At 51.2% G+C, this 23,759-nt stretch overlaps 1 long non-coding RNA gene across 1 annotated transcript in view; it reads left to right on the top strand.

Annotated features, from left to right (window-relative positions):
• Nucleotides 1–434: 434 nt before the first annotated feature.
• Nucleotides 435–23,759, top strand: part of LOC140453857 (uncharacterized) — a 36,333-nt gene continuing 13,008 nt past the window's right edge. Inside the window, exons 1-2 of the long non-coding RNA XR_011952514.1 lie at nt 435–521; nt 19,348–19,565. This is a non-coding gene — a long non-coding RNA (uncharacterized lncRNA). The remainder of the gene's footprint in view (nt 522–19,347; nt 19,566–23,759) is intronic.

The raw sequence follows: 23,759 nt of genomic DNA, 5'->3' as shown, positions 1-23,759 counted from the left end.
GAGGTAACAGTGGCTGAAGGACCTGAACTTAAGGGAATTTATATTTGCCAGGATTTGGTGTTGGAGAGACTGTTAGGTCTGAAGGTTGATAAGTCTCCGGGACCTGATGGCCTGCATCCCAGGGTACTGAAGGAGGTGGCTCGGGAAATCGTGGATGCGCTGGTGATTATTTTCCAGAGATCAATAGAATCGGGGTCGGTTCCTGAGGATTGGAGGGCGGCTAATGTTGTGCCACTTTTTAAGAAGGGTGGGCGGGAGAAAGCAGGAAATTATAGACCAGTTAGTCTGACCTCAGTGGTGGGAAAGATGCTGGAGTCTATTATAAAGGATGAAATTACGGCACATCTGGATAATAGTAACAGGATAGGACAGAGTCAGCATGGATTTATGAAGGGGAAATCATGCTTGACTAATCTTCTTGAATTTTTTAAGGATGTAACTCGGAAGATGGACGAGGGAGATCCAGTGGATGTAGTGTACCTGGACTTTCAGAAAGCTTTTGATAAAGTCCCACACAAGAGGTTAGTGAGTAAAATTAGGGCGCACGGGATTGGGGGCAAAGTACTAGATTGGATAGAGAATTGGTTGGCTAATAGGAAACAAATGGTAGTGATTAACGGCTCCATTTCGGAATGGCAGGCAGTGACCAGTGGGGTACCGCAGGGATCCGTGCTGGGACCGCAGCTTTTTACAATATATGTAAATGATATAGAAGATGGTATCAGCAATAACATTAGCAAATTTGCTGATGACACAAAGCTAGGTGGTAGGGAGAAATGTGATGAGGATGTTAGGGGATTACAGGGTGACCTGGACAAGTTAGGTGAGTGGTCAGATGCATGGCAGATGCAGTTTAATGTGGATAAATGTCTGGTTATCCACTTTGGTGGCAAGAACAGGAAGGCAGATTACTACCTCAATGGTATCAAATTAGGTAAAGGGGCTGTTCAGAGAGATCTGGGTGTTCTTGTCCACCAGTCAATGAAGGCAAGCATGCAGGTACAGCAGGTCGTGAAGAAGGCTAATAGCATGCTGGCCTTCATAACAAGAGGGATTGAGTATAGAAGCAAAGAGGTGCTTCTGCAGCTGTACAGGGCCCTGGTGAGACCACACCTGGAGTACTGTGTACAGTTCTGGTCTCCAAATTTGAGGAAAGACATTCTGGCTATTGAGGGAGTGCAGCGTAGGTTCACGAGGTCAATTCCTGGAATGGCAGGATTGCCTTACACGGAAAGACTGAAGCGACTGGGCTTGTATACCCTTGAGTTAAGAAGACTGAGAGGGGATCTGATTGAAACGTATAGGATTATGAAAGGACTGGACACTCTGGCAGGAGGGAACATACTTCCGTTGATGGGGGAGTGCCGAACCAGAGGACACAACTTAAAAATACGGGGTAGACCATTTAGGACAGAGATGAGGAGAAACTACTTCACCCAGAGAGTGGTGGCTGTGTGGAATGCTCTGCCCCAGAGGGCAGTGGAGGCCCAGTCTCTGGATTCATTTAAGAAAGAATTGGATAGAGCTCTTAAAGATAGTGGAGTCAAGGGTTATGGAGATAAGGCTGGAACAGGATACTGATTAGGAATGATCAGCCATGATCATATTGAATGGCGGTGCAGGCTCGAAGGGCAGAATGGCCTACTCCTGCATCTATTGTCTATTGTCTATTATCTCACTGCTTCCCACTCCCATGAGAGCTCTTATGTATATTTCTGTGTTCCCAGCTGTCTCTCCCACATTTTCACTTCAATCCCTATCTCACAACATCCTTCATATCTCTGCCCTGTTGACATTTCCCTGCAGATTCCCTCCCTCCAACACTCTGCCCCTTTGTCACCCCATCATGTTTTTCAGGAATGTTTAATCATTCAATCTTCCCCAAAACCAACACCTTGCTCATCTCTCTCTGCATCTTTCTCTCAGCTCTGTGGGATCTTGACGTTCTTGTCTGTAAATCATTCTCGTTGCATTACAGCCGCCCCCTCCCCCCCTCCCCCCCCCCCCACTCCACTCTCTCAGCTCTACGCTGCTGCTGCAACTCCTCTCTCTTTCTCTACCCTATATCTCTCCCTGGGATTTCTCTCTTGCTGTCTATCTGACCTTCTCTCCCTGTCTTTGCCTCCCCTTTTTCCCCTTGTATCTGTCTGACATTGTATTTCTTTTCCAGGGGTTTTACTCTCTCTCTCTCGCCTTTTCTCTCTCTGCCTCTCTCCTACTCTTTTTCAGTTCTTCTCACTTTCTCTCCCACCCTCTGCCTGCCCATCTTCCTCTTATTCTCTCCCTCCCTCTCACTGTCTGTCTACCCATCTCTCTTTCTCTCTTGTAGTTTCTCTCCCTCTGTCTCCCTAGACCCCTGTCCCAGTGACTGGGGAAGGGACATGGGAAGAGTTTGTCTCTGTGTCGCTGGATGCTGTACAGTTAATGCGGGGGATCAACCTTTTCCTGGTCTCCCCCGAATGTTACCCCGACTGTGGGGAGGGGATTAGTGTAAGGGACATAAAAGTACTTTTCTCATTGAGTCTGAAATGAAGAAAAAGAGAAAGGGAGGGTGACAAAAAGAGAAAGAGAGAGATGGAGAGAGTGGGGATGGAGAAAGTGGGGAAAGAGAGAGAGATGGGCAGTGAGAAACAGGGAGAGGAAGAAGGACACATATGGAGGGAGAAGGACAGTGTGTGTGGATGGGGAATGGTTGCAGAGTGGGATCTTTCTGTGCATGACAGCAGCCAGTCAAAAGCCAGTCTCTGCACCATGTCCTCCAGCCCAGGAGCTGTGGGTCTACATGGGAAGGGGGAGATTGGGAGACAGGGAGGGAGTGGGACAGCCAGAGATGGGGGACTGTTTGATGGGGTTTTAGGGTTGGTGGAGAAAGGAGGGGCTGCTGTGAGAGACAGAGAGATTGAGGGAGGGACAGCATGAGACGCAAAGTCTGAGACAGGATGGAGAAGAGGTATTCAAAGTTTCTGAGAAGATTTGTAGCTCAGGTGCTCATTGTTGTTGTTGTGTTCGCCGAGCTGGAAATTTGTGTTGCAGACGTTTCGTCCCCTGTCTAGGTGACATCCTCAGCGCTTGGGAGCCTCCTGTGAAGCGCTTCTGTGTTGGTCCCTCCGGCATTTACAGTGGCCTGTCTCTGCCGCTTCTGGTTGTCAGTTCCAGCTGTCCGTTGCAATGGCCGGTATATTGGGTCCGGGTTGGTGTGTTTAACAAACACATCGACCTGGATCCAATATACCGGCCACTGCAGTGGACAGCTGGAACTGACAACCAGAAGCGGCAGATACAAATCACTATAAATGCCGGAGGGACCAACACAGAAGCGCTTCACAGGAGCCCCCCAAGCACCGAGGATGTCACCGAGACAGGGGACGAAACGTCTGCAACACAAATTCCCAGCTCGGCGAACAGAACCACAACATGGAGAAGAGGTCTCCACAGAAAGGATAGTCAGTGAGGCCATTCAGGGGACAATGGAATATAAAAGCAGAGATGTACTACTAAGACTTTATAAAGCTCTGGTTAGGCCCCATTTGGAGTACTGTGTCCAGTTTTGGTCCCCACACCTCAGGAAGGACATACTGGCACTGGAACGTGTCCAGCGGAGATTCACACGGATGATCCCTGGAATGACAGGTCTAGCATATGAGGAACGGCTGAGGATACTGGGATTGTATTCGTTGGAGTTTAGAAGATTAAGGAGAGATCTAATAGAGACATATAAAATAATACATGGCTTTGAAAAGGTGGATGCTAGGAAATTGTTTCTGTTAGGCGAGGAGACGAGGACCCGTGGACACAGCCTTAGAATTAGAGGGGGTCATTTCAGAACAGAAATGTGGAGACATTTCTTCAGCCAGAGAGTGGTGGGCCTGTGGAATTCATTGCCACGGAGTGCAGTGGAAGCCAGGACGCTAAATGTCTTCAAGGCCGAGATTGATAGGTTATTGTTGTCTAGAGGAATTAAGGGCTATGGGGAGAATGCTGGTAAGTGGAGCTGAAATGCTCATCAGCCATGACTGAATGGCGGAGTGGACTCGATGGGCCGAATGGCCTTACTTCCACTCCTATGTCTTATGGTCTTATGGTCCTATGGTCTTAATCCTGAGGATCCTGAACAGGACCAGGATCATTTAATGGGGGAGGGGGTGGGGGGGGGGAGAATGGGCAGGAAGGACTCCATCTGTGATACAAGCCTTCTATAATTCTGGGACTGGGATCTTGCTGTGCATTAAAACAACCACAGGCCAGTCAGTCAACCCAGAATCATTTACCTGCGTGAGAAAGGAAGGGCTGCAAATGCTGGAGAGTCAGAGTTACAAAGTGTGGAGCTGGGGAAGCACAGCGGGTCAGCCAGGAGAGTCGATGGTTCAGGCCTGACCTGCTGGGCTTTTCCAGCTCCACACTTTTCCACTCATTTCCCTCTGCCCCAGGGAGTGCGGCTCACAGCAATGTTGGGGGCAGTGAAATATTTGAGGTGGGCACATCTGGTGTGGCAATTATTTGGGAGGGAAGATATTTGGGGAAGGGGATAAATTTGGGAGGACAGTGAAAATGAGGGGCACAGCATTTTTGAGGGGGTACAAAATTGGGTGAGATCTTTCAGGTCTGAAATAGCGAAAAACAGAAAGGGAGGGTGAGAAAAAGAGACAGAGATGGAGAGAATGCGGATGGGGAAGGGGAATGGGAGAAAGATGGGCAGAGAGAGACAGGGAGAGGGAGAGAGTGAGAGAAAGAGTGTGTGTATGAGAGAGAAAGACAGAAGGACAGAGAGAGGGAGAGAAGGGGAAGTCAGACTAAGACTGAGGAGTTAAAACATGGACAGACTGAAGAGGTGACACTTGTTATTCTAGTTGGTTCCAACTCTCTCTCTCAATGGATTTTCACATTCCCTCTCTCCCATGCCCCTGGGTTTTGCTTCAGCCTCTCTCTGTCTCTGGTTCTGCTTCTGGGTCTGCGAAAATGTTTTCTCTCGCCCTCGCTGTCTCTGGATGGTCAGATGGTCTCTGTCTCTTGCCATGCTGGTCTCCTCAGAAGGCCTCCAGAGATTCAGGCAATCAATCTGCAGATATACCCTGTTTTTGTTCATTTCTGGATTGTTTTCAGGAACTTTCTGTCGTTCTGGCCAATTAGGAGAATCAGTTAATAGTTTTAAGCATTGCCAATCATTTGGATGGCTTGTTGCTGTTCATTTCTTTGTGTAGCAGGAGCTGGTGCCTTCCTGTCTGGGCCCTCATTTGTTTGGTAGATACGTCTGTCCAGAATAACTGTTGCCTTTTACATCATGCCGTGTTTGCACTGTGCCTGGTGTGCGGGTTTTGTGATTTGGGAGATTTCCTTGGCCAATACACCTTGGCTGTCTTTCTGTGTTTTAGCCAGGAGATTGTGACATCTCCCCCAACTCATCCACTTGAATGGAAAGAAAGAAGCTTATGCAATAAATTACAAACCTAATTTTAAAAGCTGGTTATGCTTGTTGTCAGAGTAGCCAGCCGTCTGTGCAAAAGCCATTGTGTACGCTTTCCAAACCGATGGTCTTATAGCTTCACTTGGAGGTCCCCACTGATGATGCTACCCAGCCAGGTAACGAAACGTCTGGATATCAAACCTATCACCGAGCAAACCTACTCCCTAAGTCTTATTGCTGATAAGTGATATCATAAAATCTTGACAGAACAGAATCAGACCGTTCGGCCCATTGAGTCCATAATGACCCTCTTAAGAGAATCCAACTCAGACCCACTCCCCCAATGATATCCCTGAAACCTTGCATTTCCGATGGCTACTCCAGCTAGCCCGAATATCCCTTGACACAATTGGAAAGTTAATATGGCCAATCTGTTGTAATGGCAACTATGAGCAGGAAATCAACACTGGCCCAGCCAGGAACACTCAAACACTGGAAATGAATGAAAATAAGTTGATCACCCGGGGCGTTCCATCTACCTTCCAGCCCCTGAGTGTGTGTCCAGGCATTATTCACCATGATCGTACCCATCTGTTACAGCCTGCAATCCTAACCACCGGTATCCCGAGATATATCAAGGTGAGTGCGGTTAGGACCACAACCGATGTGAGAGGAGCCAAATTCTTGGATAACAGGCTTTAGGAATGTCATGGTATGACCTGTTCCTTCCCATTTAGGTAAGTATGGTCCCTGGCAATGTTCCCTCTATCTCCACAGGAAGTGGGAGGTAATCATGGTAGCCCTTCCAAATACCTTTTTTATACAACTCCGATAATTTGGACTTCATCCTAACTTTGGTCACTTGGGTTAAGTGGAATCCCTCATACCAAGCCCAGGTGTCCCACCGAGAGTGTCCTTACAGCTGTTATTAACCCAGCCCTTGGCGAGCTGCTGTCACTGACAGTGAGAGACCTTGGTGTGGGTGTTCTCCTGGAACAAATATTTATGCTGTTTGTCACTAACCCGGGATGGGACATTCCCTTGGCTGGCCTGTCTGAGCTCCTCTCTCAGCTGTTTCATCATCCCGTTACCATAGATTCTGCACAGGGTGTGGTTTTACTGCTCACCATAATTTCTGATTGGGACGTGGATGATCTGGTTAATCGTGTTGGCGTGACCCTCCAGTTTGGTCAAGAAGTGATGGTTCGCCTGATTCTCCACGAGTTGTCCCATGGTCTCCTCTGGGCTTTCTGTATTCAGTCTTTTTCAGGCTCATGAGAGAGTTGTTGGGTCAGGATCCTGAGTTTATTCTCCAAATTAGCCAAGTCAACGTACTGACCGGTAACACTCCCGCCCTGGGGATGGACTCGTATACTGTGGCTCAATCATTAAGGAGTTCCCTTTTCATTTGTCTGTTAATTACTTTTCTGGGTTCTGTGTTTTCCCTCAAATTTCCCTGTCCATTGTCCCATTATCCTGTGGGTCAGTTGGGACCGTGATTATTTTAATGGGGAAGGACACCAGTCTGATTACTGTATCCCTGATACATTCATTATGATTAGTGCCAGTTTGTGATAAACGTTCATGAACAAGGAATTCCCTGTGAGTTTAATCACTAGTATATTGTGAGAGCCTGGTATGTGTGGGACCAGCTGGGGGAGGAGCCTTCCCTCCTGGTCACAGCCCGTTTTTAATGTTGTTTCTGCGGAATTCTCCCTGGTGGGCTTCCTGGGATATTGCTGTCCGAAAATGACCCCTAGTCCAGGCAGGGTGCTTGGTATCCTACTACCATGCACCCATTCTCATGAAACCCTACCAATCACTTCTGATCCCTGAGCTCCTTTAACACAATGTGGAAATCCCTAAAGTCTATTTCGTATTCAGCAAGTAATTAGCAGAGAGCCCAAGCCTCATTACGGGCGCGATTGAGAGGTCGAATCCCAGTAGTCCCTCCACCTTTCTGAGAGATGGGAGACAAAGGGTCGGGCCCAGTTTCTCATCGCTAAGAGAGGTGCAGCTCATATCCCCCAAAATCCAGACAAATTGGGCACAGAGTCTCCGGGTGAAGCTGACAGTGGGAGGGGAGGAGCATTCCCCTGGTTGTTGTTCTGCAGTTATGTAGCGCCTCTGCAGGATATGCCTTATCCTGTCCTCGAGCAGTGAGGATCGCTGCCTTCATCTCATCATGGATGCCCCTCCCTAGCTGTTGTCCCTCAGGGAGGGCTGAATGGCATGCTGGACTAAGGCAGATGGCGATTCATTTGGTTTGCTCCTCAGCGTCCACTCTGTGTATGACAGACTGTCAGTCAGTATCTGTGCCAGAGACGGGATATTGTTGGTGCTGCCCACCAGCTGGGTGCCTGGAATGGCTGTTGTGTACGGAGTGAGACCATAAGCTGCTTTACACTGGGTAACCACAGGATTCATGGAGTCTGAGTTCGGCTGTGGCTCAGGGCTGGGGGCAAAAGGTGCAGTTACCTGGGAGACAGGCAGTGGGAGTCCTCATCTGTGAGCGGGTGTGGATGTGTCAGTGTGGAGCCTGTCATTATCTCCCTGGGGAGGTAGAACCCCAAAGGCACACATTATCCCATTCTGGGAGGAGTCCTGGTTCCCTAGGGATTGTATGTGCTCCTGACACCTCCTCCTAGGGCCTGATGTGTGTTGCTCCGTGTTGCAGGTGTACAGGACCCATACAGTTGCTTGGAGCTCATACACTGTCCTTCCAGATTGTCAATGTAACCTGAGGCTGCTTCCCCATCCTCAGAGACCCTCCTTTCACTGGATTGGGCTCTTCCCAATTGGAACTGGAGTAGTCCCATGTGGGTGAGATTTTCCTGCAACCTTCTGTCCTGCTCATTGTGTCGGAGACCTAGCTCGGTCACAGCCTGTAGGTTTCCCTGGGGTGACCGGATCCCAGCTGCCTTATCCCAGCCCGGGGTCCTCCAGGCTATCGGCAGTGGAGAGAGCTTTCCAGCTTCCTTCCCCAGTTCTCTATGGGCATCTCACTGCAGCTCCTGTGCCAGGAGTCCTTCAATGCAAGGCCAGGCTGGCTTCCTGTGAAATTCTGCAGGACTGTTTCAGATTTGTACCAGCTCGTATTCCTATTGCTTTGGCTGCTTCGGTATTATGGGACACCTGGGTATTTTCATAGAGTCATAGATTTCTACAACATGGAGACAGGCTCTTTGGCCCAAACTGGCCCATCCACACTAACCCCATTTCCCTGCACTTGGCCCATATCCTTCCACTACGTTCCTCTCCATGTATTTGTCCAAGTGCCTTTTAAATGTTCTTAAAAGTATCCTCCTCGACCACTTGCACTGGTAGTTCATTCCGTATGTGGACCACCCTCTGGGGAAAAGCATTGTCCCTCAGGTTCCCTTTTAATCGTTCCCCTTTCACCTTAAACTGATGCCCTTTCATCCTTGATTCCCTAAGCCTTGGATAAAGACTGAGTGCATGCACCCTATTCATGCCTCCCATGATCTTATACACCACTATAAGGACACCCCCTCAGTCTCTTACGCACGAAAGAAAATGTCCTTGCTTGTCCAACCTCTGTCTATAACCGTCTAGTTGAGTTCTGGCAACATCCTTGTAAGTTTCTTCTGCACTCTTTCCAGTTTAATAACATCCTTCCTATAGCAAGGTGGGTAAAACTGAACACAATATTCCAAGTGTGGCCTCACCAACATCCTGCACAACTACAACAGAACTTCCCAACTTCGATATTCCATGCCCTGACTGATGAATGGCCCAGTGTGCCAAAAGCCTTCTTCACTGCCCTGTCTCCCTGAGTTCAGAGAGCCGTGCTCCTAGAATCCAAGCTCCCTCTGTCCCACTACACTCCTTCAGGCCCTACCATTCCCCATGAAACCCCAGTCTTGATGTGACTTTCCAAAATGCGAGATCTCGCCCTTGTCTGTATTAAACTCTATTTGTCATTTCTCAGCCCAATTCCCCAGCTGATCAAGGCCCTGTTGCAATTGCTGAGAACCTTCCTCACTTATTTTAGTGTAATCTGAAAACTTTCTAATCATGCCTTAAACATCCCCATCCAAATTATTGATATAGATGACAAACAGTAATGGGCCTAGCACTGACCAGCTCAGTGGCACAATGGCACAGTGGTTAGCACTCAGGCCTCACAACACTGTCAATCTGGGTTCAATTCCAACCTCACAGGATGGTCTGTGTGGGTTAGATCCTGTTAGGGTTAGAATTCCTACAGTATGGAAACAGGCCATTTGGCCCAACAAGTCCACACCGACCTGCTGAAGAGTAACTCACCCAGATCATTCTCCTTACCCAATCTTTACCCTGGACGAATGCACCGAGCACTATGGACAACTTAGCCTGGCCAATTCATCTGACCTGTACATTTTTGGATTGTGGGAGGAAACCGGAGCACCCAGAGGAAACCCACGTAGACACAGGGAGAATGTGCAAACTCCACACAGACAGTCACTTGAGGCTGGTGTCGAACCCGGGTCCCTGGCGCTGTGAGGCAGCAGTGCCAACCACTGAGACACCATGCCAACCCAAGTGAGTTTGTATGTTCTTCCCATGTCTGCGTGGGTTTTCTCTGGGTGCTCCGGTTTACTCCCACAATCCAAAGATGTGCAGGTCAGGTAAACTGGCAATGCTCAGTTGCCTATAGTGTTCATGGATGTGTAAGTAAGTTGCATTAGTCAGGGGTTAATGTAGAGTAACAGGGTATGGGAATAGGTTTGGGTGGAATAATCTTCAGAGGGCCAGTGGTCTTGTTGGGCCGAAGGGCCTGTTTCCACAGAGGAGGGAATCTATGATTCTATGACCGCTGAGGCACACCACTAGTCACAGGCCTCCAGTCTGACTGTTACCCTCTGCTTCCTACCATCAAGCCAATTGAGTACTCAGTTTGCCAACGCCCCCTGGATTCCATGCGATCTAACCTTCCAGAGCAAGGTACCATGTGGAATCTTATCAAAGGCCATCCTGAAGTCTGTAGAGTCTACATGTACTGGCCTGCCCTCGCCAAACTTCCTGATTACTTCATCAAAGAACGCTGACAAATTTGTGAGGCCTAGTCTCCCACACACAAGGCTATGCTGACTACTCCCAATTAAATGTTGTATTTCCAAATGCAGAGCATCTTCTCAAGTAATTTACTTACCATGGATGTTGGGTTTACTGTTCTATAGTTCCCAGGTTTTCCTTTGCAGCCCTTCTCGAATAAAGGCACAACAGTTGCTGCCCTCCAAAATGTGGGACCTCACCCTTAGGGAATGTCGATGCAAAAAGATCAGCCAGGGAACCCCACAATTTTTTCTCTCGCCTCTTGCTGTGTTGTTGGATATATTTGGTCAGGAGATTTGTCCACGTTCATACATTCTAATACATATAAATACACAAAGGACAGGATTAATTATTAATACCTGCATCCCTCTGACCTGACCTGCGAGAGATGGGTCAGGAGGGGGAGATTACTTTGTCGGGTGGGGGTAAGTCAGGGAGGGGGAGATTGCCGTGTTGAGTAGGGATCAGTCAGGAAGGGAGAGATTGCAGTGTTGGGTAGTGATCAGTCAGGGAGGGGGAGATTGCAGTGTTGGGTAGGGATCAGTCAGGGAGGGGGAGATTACAGTGTTGGGGAGGGAACAGTCAGGGAGGGGCATATTGCAGTGTTGAGTAGGGATCAGTCAGAGAGCGGGAGATTGCAGTGTTGGGTAGGGATCAGTCAGAGAGCGGTTGAGTGCAGTGTTGGGTAGGGATCAATCAGGGAGGGGGAGATTACAGTTTTGGGTAGGGATCAGTCAGGGAGGGGGCGATTGGAGTGTTGGGTAGGGATTAGTCAGGGAGGGGGAGGTTGCAGTGTTGGGTAGGGATCAGTCAGGGAGGGGGAGATTACTTTGTTGGGTGGAGATCAGTCAGGGAGGGGGAGATTGCAGTGTTGGGTGGGGATCAGTCAGGGAGGGGGAGATTGCAGTGTTGGGTAGGGATCAGTCAGGGAGGGGGAGATTGCAGTGTTGGGTAGGGATCAGTCAGGGAGGGGGAGATTACAGTGTTGGGTAGGGATCAGTCAGCGAGGGGCATATTGCAGTGTTGGGTTGGGGTCAGTCAGGGAGGGGGAGATTACAGTGTTGGGGAGGGAACAGTCAGGGAGGGGGAGATTGCAGTGTTGAGTAGGGATCAGTCAGGGAGGGGGAGATTGCAGTGTTGGGTAGGGATCAGTCAGGGAGGGGGAGATTACAGTGTTGGGTGGGGATCAGTCAGGGAGGGGGAGATTGCAGTGTTGGGTAGGGATCAGTCAGGGAAGGGGAGATTGCAGTGTTGGGTGGGGATCAGTCAGGGAGGGGGAGATTGCAGTGTTGGGTAGGGATCAGTCAGGGAGGGGGAGATTGCAGTGTTGGGTGGGGATCAGTCAGGGAGGGGGAGATTGCAGTGTTGGGTAGGGATCAGTCAGGGAGGGGGAGATTGCAGTGTTGGGTAGGGATCAGTCAGGGAGGGGGAGATTACAGTGTTGGGTAGGGATCAGTCAGCGAGGGGCATATTGCAGTGTTGGGTTGGGGTCAGTCAGGGAGGGGGAGATTACAGTGTTGGGGAGGGAACAGTCAGGGAGGGGGAGATTGCAGTGTTGAGTAGGGATCAGTCAGGGAGCGGGAGATTGCAGTGTTGGGTAGGGATCAGTCAGGGAGGGGTTGAGTGCAGTGTTGTGTAGGGATCAGTCAGGGAGGGGTAGGTTGTAGTGTTGGGTAGGGATCAATCAAGGAGGGGGAGATTACAGAGTTGGGTAGGGATCAGTCAGGGAGGGGGCGATTGGAGTGTTGGGTAGGGAATAGTCAGGGAGGGGGAGGTTGCAGTGTTGTGTACGGATCACTCAGGGAGGGGGAGATTACAGTGTTGTGTACGGTTAGAGGGAAATCAGCAGGGCAAAAAGGGGACATGAGATTGCTTTAACAATTAGGGTTAAGGAGAATCCAAAGATCTTTTACAAATGCATAAAGGCCAAAGGGTCACTGGGGAGACAATAGGGCCCTCAAAGATCAAGACAGCCTGCACGTGGAGCTGCAGGAGATTGAGAAAATACCTAACAAGTATTTCCTGTCGAGAAGGAAATGGAAGATATAGAATAGAATGATGGTTTGAGAAATAGCATTGGAGAGTAGATGATGTCATCTTGCAAAATGTTCATATTACAGAGGAAGAGGTGTTGGATCTCTTGAAATGGTTAAAGATGGATAAATCACCAGGACCTTGTCAGGTATAATCTCGATCTCTGTGGGAAGCTAGAGAAGTGATTGCTGGGCCCAGTGCTGAAATATTTGTATCATCGATAGACACAGGTGAGGTGCCAGGAGACTGCAGGTTAAGCTAACTTGGTGCCACTGTTTAAGAAGGGTGGTAAGGACAAGCCAGGGAACTACAGACTGGTTCGCCTGACGTCAGTCGTGGGCACGTGGAAAGACGGATACATGAGGGACAGGAATTACATGTGTTTAGAAAGGCAGTGTCTAATTGGGGATAGTCAGCATTGCATTGTGCGTGGGAAATCATGTCTCAAGATATTGAGTTTTTTGAAGAACTAACAAAAGGATTGATGAGGGCAGCGCGGTGGATGTGAGTGATATGGACTTCAGTAAGGTGTTCGAAATGTTTCCACATGGTAGATTGGAGAGCAAGGATAGATCTCATGGAATACAGGGAAAACCAGCCATTTGGATTCAGAACTGGCACGAAGGTAGAAGACAGAGGGTGGTTGTGGAGGGTGTTTTTTTCAGCCTGGAGACCTGTGACCAGTGGAGTGCCACAAGGATCGGTGCTGTGTCCACTACTTTCCATTAATGATATAAATGATTTGAATGTGAACACAGCAGGTATAGTTAGTAAGTTTGCAGATGACACCAAAATTGCAGGTTTAGTGGGCAGCGAAGAATGTTACTTCACATTACAACGGGATGGTGAACTGATGGGCCAATGGGCTGAGGGGTGGGAGATGGAGCTTCATTTAGATAAATGGGAGGTGCTGCATTTTGGAAAAGCAACTCTTGCAGGACTGATACACTTAATGTAAATGTCCCAGGGAGTGTTTCTGAACAAAGAGACCTTGGAGTGCAGGTTCATTGTTCCTTGAAAGGAGAATTGTAGGTCGATAGGATAGTGAAGAAGGTGTTTGGTATGGTTGTGTTTACTGATCAGTGCATTGAGTAGAGGAGTTGGGAGGTCATGTTGTAGCTATACAGGACATTGGATAAGTCACTTTTGGAATATTGTGTGCAATTCTTGTCTCCTCCATATCGGAAGGATGTTGTATAAATTGAAAGGGTTCAGAAAGATTTACAAAGATGCTGATAGGATTGGAGGATGTGAGCTACAGGGAGAGGTGAAATGGGCTGGGCCTGTTTTCGCGAGAATGTCTGAGGCTGAGGGGCACCCATATGGAGGTTTATAAAACCATGAGACGAATCGATAGGTATAACAGACATGTTCTTTTCCCTGGGGTGGGGTAGTCCAGAACTGGAGGGCCCAGGTTGAGGGTGAGACGGGAAAGATATAAAAGGAACGTAAGGGACAACGTTTTGATGTGGAGGGTGTTGTGTGTATGGAATGACCTGCCAGATGAAGTGGTGGAGGCTGGTACAATTACTGCATTTAAAAGGCATTTGGATGGGTATATGAACAGGAAGGGTTGAGAGAGATTTGGGCCAAGTGCTGGCAAATGTGATGAGATTATGTTAGGATATGTGGGTGGTGTAGATGAGTTGGACCAAAGGCCCTGTTTCTGTGCTGTCCATCTCTCTGACTGTAAATGTTTTGTACTGTCCATTACCAGCCATACACTTCACTGTTTCCCCTGTTTACCTTGGTCAGTTCTCCTCTCAAACACATGTCAATGACTTTGGTTGTGATTGTTGGCTGTGCTTTATGGTCACTTTAAAAATCCATCATCTCGCTGAATTCCACTACACTACAATTTCCCAGAGGATATCTCAGTGGGACATTACTCCTTCCCTCAGCGTCATCACCCAACGGTCGATCTGAGATGTTTTTTTTATTTCAAAAATATACTTTATTCATAAAAAGATTTGATGGTCTGTACATTTGATCATGCCATACATATGTCCACATTTCCGAACACAGATTCGTATTTATCAATGTCATGAACAATCCTGTGCATTTTTCAATCTTGTACATATATTTGGCTGAGCCATCAGCAGAGCCCAAAAAAAAAACAAAACGTCCGCATGGGCCCCCTGTTCTTCTTTAGGCAGGCCGATCTTACATGGTGGTCTTTCCCCACCGCGCCTTGGCGGCAGCTGCCCCAAGCTTCAGCGCGTCCCTCAACACGTAGTCTTGGACCTTGGAATGTGCCAGTCTGCAACACTCGGTCGGGGTCAACTCCTTCAGCTGGAAGATCAACAGGTTTCGGACCGCCCAGAGAGCGTCCTTCACCGAGTTGATGATCTTCCAGGCGCAGTTAATGTTCGTCTTGGTGTGAGTCCCGGGGAACAGGCCGTAGAGCACGGAGTCCCGCGTCATGGCGCTGCTCGGGACAAACCTCGAAAAGCACCACTGCATTCCTCTCCAGACTTCCTCTGCATAGGCACATTCCAGAAGGAGGTGTGTGACAGTCTCGTCCCCCCCGCAGCCACTTCGAGGGCAGCGTGCGGTGCGGCAGAGAGTCCGGGCGTGCATAAAGGATCTCACAGGCAGAGCCCTTCTCACCACCAGCCAAGCCACGTCTTGGTGCTTGTTGGAAAGTTCTGGCGATGAGGCATTCTGCCAAATGGCTTTGACAGTCTGCTCAGGGAACCGCTCGACAGGATCCGCCCTCTCCTTTTCCCGAAGGGTCTCAAGGACGCTATGTGCTGACCACTTCCTGATGGACTTGTGGTCAAAGGTGTTTTTCCTCATAAATTTCTCCACGAAGGACAGGTGATACGGAACGGTTCAACTACTCGGAGCGTACCGTGGCAGCGAGGCCAGGCCCATCCTTCGCAACACCGGGGACAGGTAGAACCTCAGTACGTAGTGACACTTGGTGTTTGCGTACCGGGGATCCACGCACAGCTTGATGCAGCCACACACAAAGGTGGCCATCAGGGTGAGGGTGGCATTGGGTGTGTTTTTTCCCCCATTGCACCGGTCTTTGTACATAGAGTCTCTTCGGACCCGGTCCATCTTTGATCTCCAAATGAATTGGAAGATGGCCCGGGTGACTGCGGCGGCACAGGTCCTGGGGATAGGCCAGACCTGTGCCACATATAGCAATACTGAGAGTACCTCACACCTGATGACCAGGTTTTTTCCCACAATGGAGAGCGACCGTTGCCCCCATCTGCCTAGTTTCTGTCTCATCTTCCTGATCCGCTCCTCCCAGGTCTTGGTGCACGCCCCAGCCCCCCCGAACCAAATACCCAGCACCTTCAGGTGGTCAGTCCTGACGGTGAAGGGGATAGAGGATTGGTCGGCCCAGTTCCCGAAGTGCATGGCCTCGCTCTTGCCTCGGTTTACCTTGGCCCCCGAGGCCCGTTCGAACTGGTCACAGATGCACACGAGTCTGTGCACGGACAGCGGATCCGAGCAGAAAACAGCGACGTCATCCATGTACAGGGAGGCCTTAACCTGCAGGCCCCCGCTGCCAGGAATAGTCACCCCACTCAGGCTCACATCCTTCCTGATGGACTCGGCAAATGGCTCTATGCAACACACAAACAAGGCGGGTGAGAGGGGGCATCCCTGCCTGACTCCAGATCTTACAGGGAAGCTATCTGATTCCCACCCATTGATTGAGACTGCACTGACAATGTTGGTGTAGAGCAGTCTGATCCAATTTCCGATTCCCTCCCCAAAGCCCATTTTGGAGAGGACATCCCTCATATATGTATGCGATATCCTGTCAAAGGCTTTCTCCTGGTCCAGGCTGATGAGGCAGGTGTCCACCCCCCTGTCCTGCACGTAGGCGATCGTATCCCTGAGGAGTGCGAGACTCTCAGAGATCTTCCTGCCCGGTACAGTACAGGTTTGGTCCGGGTGGATCACCGATCCCAGAGCAGACCTGACCCGGTTGGCGATGACCTTTGACAAGATTTTGTAGTCTGCATTTAACAGTGAGATCGGTCTCCAATTTCTAATTTCCTCCCTCTCCCCCTTCCGCTTGTAGACGAGGGTGATGATGTCTTTCCTCATGGATTCACTCATGGTACCTGCCCGGATCATACTGACATACACCTCCAGCAGGTCCTGGCCGATCAAGTCCCAAAGAGCGGAATAAACCTCGACCGGTAAGCCGTCGCTTCCGGGAGTTTTATTCTTTTCGAAGGACTCGAGGGCCTTGGTCAGTTCATCCAGAGATAGCGGCTGGTCCAGCCTCTCTCGTGTTCCGTCGTCTAGGACCTCCGTGATAGAGGACAGGAACGACTGGGAGGCCGCGCTGTCGGTTGGCTTCGAGTCATACAGGCTGGCGTAGAAGGATTTGCTGATCCTCATGACGTCAGCCTGAGATGACGTTACCGAGCCATCTTCTTTCTTCAGGCTGCTGAGCACGGAGCTCTCTTTGTGCACCTTCTGGAAGAAGAAACGTGAGCACGTCTCGTCCTGCTCCACCGAGCGGACCCTGGACCGGAAGATTATCCTGGAGGCCTCCGAGGCAAAGAGCGAGGCTTGCTGGCCCTTCACCTCCTTGAGGTCCTCCGTGACATCAACCCCCATCGTCTGCAGCAGGAGCAGGTTCTGCATACTTTCCTGGAGCTGGGACAGTTTTCCCCGCCTCTCTCTCGCCTCCTGGACATCTTTGAGGATAAAGAACCTCTTGATGTTCCCTTTTACCGTTTCCCACCAGTCCGCTGGAGATTCAAAGAGGGGCTTCACGGTTCTCCAACCTGCGTAATCCCTCTTGAGCTCTTCGATGTTTCCCGGGGTCAACAACTTAGTGTTCAGTTTCCACGTTCCCTTGCCCGCCCGCTGTTCGTCCTGTAGGTGACAGTCGGCCAGCAGGAGGCAGTGGTCAGAGAAGAACACCGGCTTGACGTCGGTGGATCTGACCGAGAACGGTCGATCTGAGATAGTCACCTCCCTGGCCGTTTGCACGACGTGTTATTCAAAGAAACACTGATAGAAACATCCAAAGAGGAGTTCGGAGAACATCCCTTTTGCCGATGTGACTGTCCCAGATTATATAAAGACTGAAGTCTCCCAAAATGGTCACAGTGCCTTTGTATTACACAGGAATACATTGGAATGTGGAACAGGGCTGAGCAATGAAATGCTGTTGGGCAGCCTCTAAACTGTTCTCCTGCTTGTGTTTTTGCCACGTGTTACCCAGAATCTGCATTCAGTCTGATTCAGCTGCATCATCTGAGGCCAAAGGCTTTCTCTGTAATGCCTTTGTTACCCATTACTGTCAGGGTTACCCATCCTGCACTCCCTGTCACCCCTCAAGGAGGTGGACAATAGAATATTCATGTTCCACCTTTTGTTCACCCTGTCACCACTAAACCTCATTTATCTCTGTGCCACAGTCCATCCACCTTATTGCAGAGACGTTGTCCATTCCAAAAAAGAACATTACGATTGACTCTTTCCACAATATCTTGTCACAGTCCAATTCACTGATGTACAGTTTCAGTTAAACTCTGTCTCTTTCTGTTCGTCTTCATCTACATTGCCATTTCTGTTTGGATTTGGAAAGCTCCTTTCACCTGAACCCTGGCCCTGCATCCTCTCTGTCAGTTTAAAGTCCTGTCCATAAGCTTACCGACATGATTGACCAGGACACTGATCCCAGCAGTGTTTCTTTTAGATTGGATTAGATTACTTACAGTGTGGAAACAGGCCCTTCGGCCCAACAAGTCCACACCGCCCCGCCGAAGCGTAACCCACCCATACATCTACATCTACATCTACACCTACACCTACATCTACACCTACACCTACATCTACACCTACACCTACATCTACACCTACACCTACATCTACACCTACACCTACACCTACATCTACATCTACATCTACACCTACATCTACATCTACACCTACACCTACACCTACACCTACACCTACACCTACACCTACATCTACATCTACATCTACATCTACATCTACATCTACATCTACATCTACATCTACATCTACATCTACATCTACATCTACATCTACCCCTTACCTAACACTATGGGCAACTTAGCATGGCCAATTCACCTGGCCTGCGGGAGGAAACCGGAGCACCCGGAGGAAACCCACGCAGACACGGGGAGAACGTGCAAACTCCACACAGTCAGTCGCCTGAGGCGGGAATTGAACCCAGGCCTCAGGCGCTGTGAGGCAGCAGCGCTAACCACTGTGCCACCGTGCCGTGTTGTGTTTAATTCACTCATGGGATGTTGCTGTCTCTGGCTGGCCAGCATCGCATGTCGACCCCGAGCTGCTCTTGAGCTGAGTGCCTTGCTGGATCATTTCAGGGGGCAGTTGAGAGTCAACCCCATTGCTCTGGGTCGGGATTCATATGTCGGCCAGACCCGCTGTCTATAATAGATTTCCTTCCTAAAAGGATATTAAGCAGTCAGATGGGTTATACTGGACACTGGCATTAACATCTGGATGAACAGTCGGGTGAGAATAGCACGAGGCCATCACCTGTCCCACTCGTAGCTCACCTGTCACTGAGTACTGATCCCCGTGCACCATGAATCCCAACCCTTTCATCATGACCATTGTGTGATCCTGATACCTTCCTGCACTCTGGTGATATCACTCAGTATCTCTCCATGTGGTATCCCTCACTGTGTGGGTCGAATTGCTGCATCTGTCAGTGTCTCTCACACTTGCAGCTACTCCAGATCCTGAGCCAGTGGAATTCCCCATTCCAGAGAGACACAGCAGCACAGGCCAGGGATGGAGACTGGGATTTTCCAGATCCCGCACTGCATCAGTCTAACTTCCCATTCTGTCTGTTTCCCTGTCTCCTGTAGGTCATCAGGCTGTTCCTGTCTCAGCCGAATTCCTAACTCCTGTCTCGTCCATAACCACATCAAAGACGGTTGGTCAGCCAGACAGAGATGGAGAGGGAGGTCTGGAGCCTTCAGTGAATCCTGCAGTCAGTAAGATCACTCACAGGTAAACAGCTCAGGGAGGAGTTCGTGACCTTCTGTATTCAGACCCGGAAGACAGGACATGGACACATAGCTGGGTAAGGAACAGCTATATTCTAGGCTTCATTCACATCATCTTGTGAGGGACCTGCTTTCACCTCTGCTGGACTGGTCCTCACTGAGACATCTCTCTCTGACTCTCTGTCGCTTTTTCTCGATCCCCTCTCTCATTCCCTCACTCTCTATCTCTCACCCTCTCACTCTCATTCTCTCTCTCAGCCCCTCTCTCAACTTCTCTTTCTATCTCTCTTCCCCTCACTCACTCTCTCTCACCCACTCACTCATTCTCCACCTCATCCCTCTCTCTCACCTGACTCTCTCTCTCCCCCCCTCGCGTGCCTCTCACTCACGTCCCTCTCTCTCGAGCTCACCTTGTATCTCTCCCTATCTCGCTCTCCCCCTCTTTCTATCTTTCTCTCTCTCTCTTGTCCCCTTATCGCCTTCTCTCTCTCGATCTCAGACTCTCTCTCATTTCCGTCCCCTCACTCACTCACTCACACTTGCACCTCTCTCTGTCTCTCGCTCACCCACTCTCTTGCCCATCTCTCTTGCTCGCACCTCGCTCTCCCCATCTCTCACCCTTCACTCTCTCTCTCCACTCTCTCTCATTTCCTCCCCATCTCTACCCCCTCTTTGCCCCCTTTCTCCCCCCCACTCTCTCTCCCCAATCACTCTCCCCCACGCTCTCACCCCTCTCTCTCCCCCTCCCCTCACTCTCCCCTATTGACCCACTCTCTCGAACCCCCTCTCTCAGCCCCCTTCTCTCGACCCCCTCACTGTCCCCCCTCTCTCGACACACCTCTCACAACCGCTCCCTTCGAAAGCCCTCAGTCGACTACCCCCTCTCGACCCCCTCTCTCGACACCTGCATTCGACCCCTTTCTGTCCCGTTCTCTCTCTCTAATCCATCTCTCTCTAACCCCTCACTCTCCCCTATTTTTCCCCTTCTCTTTCCCCTCCTTTTCCCCCTTCTCTTTCCCCTTCTCTCTCCCCTATCTCTCCCCTATCTCTCCCGGTACCTCTCCCCTATCTCTCCCGGTACCTCTCCCCGATCTCTCCCCAATCTCTCCCCCAATCTCTCCCCCCTTATCTCGCCCCTTATATTTCCCTCTCTCTCTGCCCCTCTCTCTTCCCTCGCTCTTTCTTCCCCCTCTCTTTCTTTCCCCCACCTCTCTCTCCCCCACCTCTCTCTCACTTACCTCTCTATCTCCCTCACCTCTCTCTCTCACCACCTCTCTCTCCCCTCTCTCTCCCCTCTCTCTCCCACTCCCTCTTTCCCATCACTCTCTCTCCCTCACTCTCTCCCACTCCCCCTGTCCCCCTCTCTTGCCCCCCCTCTCTCGCCCCCTTCTCTCTCCACCCTCTCTCTTTATCCTTCTCAATACTCCCCTCTCTCTACCCCTGTCTCTCTACCCCCCGTCTCTCTCTCCTCTCTCTCTCCACTCTCTCCCCTCTCCATCTTCCCTCTCACCTCTCTCCGTCTCTTCTATCTCCATCTCCCCCCTCTCTTCCCCACTCTCTCCCCCGCTCTCTGTCTTCCCCCTCTGTCTTCCTCCCCTTTCTGCCACCCCTCTCTCCCCACGCTTTGTCTCTCGCTCCCCCCTCGCTCTCTCCCTCTCTCTTTTCCCATCTCTTGCCTCCTCTCTTGCCTCACTCGCACCTTTCTCTTTCTCCCTCTCTCTCTCCCCCTCTCTCTCCCCCACTCTCTCCCCACTCCTTGTCTCTCCCCCTCCCTCTCTCCCCCTCCCTCTCTCCCCTTCCTGTCCCCCCTCGCTCGCCCCCTCTTTTGACCCCCTCACTCTGTAACCTCACTCCCCCTCCCCCTCCCCCACTCACTCCTTCCCTCTCTCTCTCCCCCACTCTTTACCCCCCTCTCCCCCTCTCCCCACACTCCCCCCACTCAATCCCCCCACTCACTCCCCCACTCTATCTCCCCCCTCTCTCCCCCCTCACCTCTCTTTCTCCCCCTCTCCATCCCCTCTCTCTGTCACACCCTCTCTGTCTCCCCTCTCGCTCGTCACCCTCTCTTGCCCCTCGCTTTCTCGCTCGCTCTCCCCCTCTCCCTTCCCCTCTCTTTCTCCCTCTCTCTCTGCCCGTTTCACTCACCTCTCTCTCTCCCTCTACCTTGCCTCCTCTCTCTCTCCTGTCTCTCTTCCCGCTCTCTCTCCCCCCCTCTGTCTCCCCATCTCTCTCTCCCCCTCTCCCCCTCTCTCTCCATCCCTCTCTCCCCCTCCTCTCTCCCCTCTCTCCCCCTCTCTCTCCCCCTCCTCTCTCCGCCCTCTCCCTTGACCCCTCTCCGTTGGCCCTACTCCCCTCTTTCGCCCTCCTTCTCTCTGCCCTTCCCTCTCTTCCCCTCTGTCTCTTTCCTCCTCTCTCTTCCCCTGTCTCTTTTCCCCCACCTCTCTCACCCTCACCTCTCTCTCTCGCCTACATCTCTCTCTCCCCACCATTGTCTCTCCCCCCACTTCTCTCTCTCTCCTACCTCTCTCTCTTCCCGCTCTCGCCCACCTCCCTCGTCCCCTCTCTCTCCCCTCTCTCTCTCCCCTCTCTCTCACCTTTCTCTCACCTCACTCCCCCCTCCTCCTCTCTCTCTCCCCCTTTCTCTCTCCGTCTGTCTCTCTCTCTACCCACTCACTGTCCCTTACTCGCTCTCCCCCATTCTCTCTGCCCTCCTGTCTCCCCCTCCCTCTCTCCCCTTCTCTCTCTCCCACTCCCTCTGTCCCCCTCTCTCGCCCTCTCTCTCACCCCACTTCTCTCCGCCTCTCTTTTTATCCTTTTCACTACTCAACTTCTCTACCCTCTCTCTCAACCCTTTCTCTCTCTCTGTCTATATCCCCTCTATCTCTCCCCTCTCCATCTTCTCTCTCCCATTCTTTGTCCCCCCTCTCTCCATCTCCCCCTCTCTCTCTCCACTCTCCCAAGCTCTCTGACTTTCCCCTCTCTACAAGCTCTCTCATCCCTCTCTCGCCACCTCTTCCCCCTTTCTCCCCTCTCGCCCCTCTCTCCCCCTCACTCTTTCCCCTCCCTCTCCCCCTCTCTCTTTCCCCCTCTCTCGCCCCAATCTCTCGCCCCACTCTCTCTACCTCTCGCTCTGCACCCTCTCTCTCTCCCCCTCTTTGTCTCCCCCCTCTCAGTCCCCTCTCTCTCCCCTCTGTCTCCTGTCTCTCTCTCTCCCCCTCTCTCTCTCACCCCCTCTCCCTCCCCACTCCCTTTCTCTCCCTCTCTTTCTCCTCTCTCTCTCTCCCCCTCACTTCCCCTTGTTATCTCCCCTCCCTTCTCTCCCCTCCCTCTCTCCCTCTCTCACACCCATCTCTCGAGCCCCTCTCTTACTGCCCTTCCCTCTCTCCCCTCACTCGGTCAGCTCACTCTCCCTCCCACTCTCATTCCCTCTCACTCCCTCGCTCTCCCCGCGCTTCACCCTCTCTCTACCCCCTCTCTCTATACCCCCTCACTCTGTCTCCCCCTTTCACTTCACTAACTCTATCCCCACTCTGCCACCGAACCTTCTCCCCTCTCTCTGCCTCTCTCATCCCCTCCTTTTCTCACCCTCTCACTCTGCCCCACTCTATCCCCCACTTTCTCCCTCATTCTCTACCCTTTCTCCCACACTCTCTCCCCACACTCTCTCCCTCCACTCACTCCCCCATTCTCTCCTCCAGTCTCTTCCCCACTGTCTCCCCCATCTCGTCCCTTCTCTCTCCCCCACTCTGTCGCGCCATCCTCTCTCACCCACAAATCTAGCCCCCACGCTCTCACCCACACTCTCTCGTCCTGTCTCATTCTCCCCCTCTCTCTCACCCCCTCCCCCCTCTTTCCCCCCCACCACACACTCTCTCTCTATCTCTCCCCCTCTCTCTCTCCCCGCTCACTCTCCCGCTCTATCTTCCCCCTTTCTCTCCACATACTCTCTCTTTCTGCCCCCTCTCCCCTCTCTCTCCCCACTCTCTCTCCCCCTCGTTATCAACCTCTCTCTCCCCCCTCTCTCTCCCCCCTCTCGCCCGCTTTCTCATCCCCATCTCGCCCCCTCACTCGCCACCCTCTCTACCCTTCTCTCTCTCCCCGCTCTCTCTACCCCTCTCTCTCGCATTGTCTCTCTCACCCCTCGCCCCTCTCTCTCTCCCCCTCTCTCACCACCTCTCGCCCGCCTCTCATTTGGCACTCTCACTCTCCCCATCTCTCTCCCCATCTCTCTCCCCTCTCTCTCCCCGCACTCACTCGCACTTTCTGCCCCC

The sequence above is a fragment of the Chiloscyllium punctatum genome, chromosome 28 (assembly GCF_047496795.1).
Source record: "Chiloscyllium punctatum isolate Juve2018m chromosome 28, sChiPun1.3, whole genome shotgun sequence".
NCBI classification, from domain to species: Eukaryota; Metazoa; Chordata; class Chondrichthyes; order Orectolobiformes; family Hemiscylliidae; genus Chiloscyllium; species Chiloscyllium punctatum.
This window is presented reverse-complemented; position numbering and strand designations above follow the sequence as displayed.